We start from the raw sequence: 1,903 nt of genomic DNA on the forward strand, positions 1-1,903 counted from the left end.
TTATGTTCACTTTTTCATTTCTAATACTATTTATTTGGTTCTTTATTTCTCTTTTTTTTCCTGCTAAGCCATCTTTAGCATAACTGTCATCCTCATGATGTCAAGGTGGCTGTTTGTGGCGGACCCTATCCCTGTTGGACTGAAAAAAGGATGACAAACATAGGAATAAAGACAAAGACAAAAGACTATATTTGGAAGAAGGGATATGGGGGCTCCTTGCTTCTAGTGAACAACGGCCCTGAGCTTTTACAGCCCTTCATATTTATTAGGTAGAGTGAATAGGGAGAAGCGGGGGTGGTTGTCGGTCGGTAGCTTGATTTACAGCAGGCTTGCAAGACTGCATTCTTCAAACAATAGGCTCTAGATGTCCCATTAGATAACCTCAAGGAGCATGGCGCCAGGAAGTGATTGCCTTCAGCAAACCTTCTGGTGGCAGGCACAGAAGCAAGTTTGCCCACATTCTGCATTCATGATAAACAATTTGCTGTTTGATCATATAGCCTCCAGTGGAATGTTGAGTTAGTCACAATCCCTTTGCCAGGTCTCTACAGCTGTTCTACCTGTTGACATCCTGTGTCATACCCAAGCAGGAAGAAGGTTGTGTGAGATGACAACAGGCCAGAGTTACATGCCAGCTGTGTCTCTCTCCACACACCCACCAAACCCCCAGCAAATCTGTACTTAAATTTCACTGGTTACAGAGCCACTACTCCTTACAAGGAAACTGGGGAGGTGAGCATTATAAGCCGAACAGGTGGCCACTTGAAGAGCATCAGTGTTCTGCTGCAGAAGGAGTGCAAAATAGACACTGGAGAGACCACCAGCAGTGTCTGCCACAGCTATTACATGGCTAGGTCCACCTGACTCTGAAACTAAGCCTTTTCTATGAGACTGAAGTGCTTTGAAGAGAAATGCTGGGCTTGTCCTTTCTGCTGCTTGTGGCTTTCAGTCACCCTTGGATTCAGAGATAGAAGTCATCTTAATTCTATCACTGAGGCCAGGAAACCTGACGGAAATCAATTCAACAGTAAGGAGACCAGGTGTCCAGTGTGACTGGGCATGCAGGGGTCAGTGCATCTGTGATGACTGGTAACAGCATCACTGCCTGTGAACCAACAAGGCCCTTGGCTCCCAGGATGAAGCTCTCCAGCTCTGACAAGGCCCCTGGGGGAGAGACCGGTCCTAAACATGTACAAGAATAAATCCATCAGCTAACTTCAGATCGTGATTCACACAAGAAGGGAACTTCAAGAGGTCGCCAGGGCTGGTATTTTTGAAACGTTAGGCAGCCCTCTCTGAGGCGATGACAAGTGAATGGCATAAAGGAGCCAGCCCTGACGAAAATTTGGGGTTAGACTATTCCGACCCAGGACGTGCAAATACATAGCTTACAAAATGGAAAATGGTATTTTGGAGGATGGGAGGCCCGTGTAGCCAGAGAGAACGGGAGGTGGTGAGGGCGCACCCAAAATCAATCCCACAAGCTCTCTATATCTCTTCCTAGCCGACACACATGCCCCATCAGAGTCATCCTCCGGACTCCAAAGGCACCCAGGATTGCCTTTCCCTTCCCCGTCGGCAGTGATGCTCCCGCAAGGAGCTGACACCCAGGCCCCACACCTGTCACAGCCAAGCACCCTTTTTCTCCACAAGCCCCTCCTCACCCGGCCTGCCGCTGCACCTACGCGACTCCCAAAAGCCTTTGGGGCGAGGGTGTGTAGTCAGGGCGGCCTCTGCTTCCGGCCACACCGAGGCCCGGCGTTGGCGACCAACCATTTATGCGGCGCTGCGGTCCAGGGACAAGTGGGAGCGACCCGCAGAGGGCAGGACTGACGGGCGTTAAGTAGGCCCGGGGCCAAACCGTATCTTGCAACATGAGCTCCGAGGACCGCCGCTTCTGTCC

This window comes from Mandrillus leucophaeus, unplaced genomic scaffold (genome assembly GCF_000951045.1).
Source record: "Mandrillus leucophaeus isolate KB7577 unplaced genomic scaffold, Mleu.le_1.0 Scaffold53, whole genome shotgun sequence".
Classification (NCBI taxonomy): Eukaryota; Metazoa; Chordata; class Mammalia; order Primates; family Cercopithecidae; genus Mandrillus; species Mandrillus leucophaeus.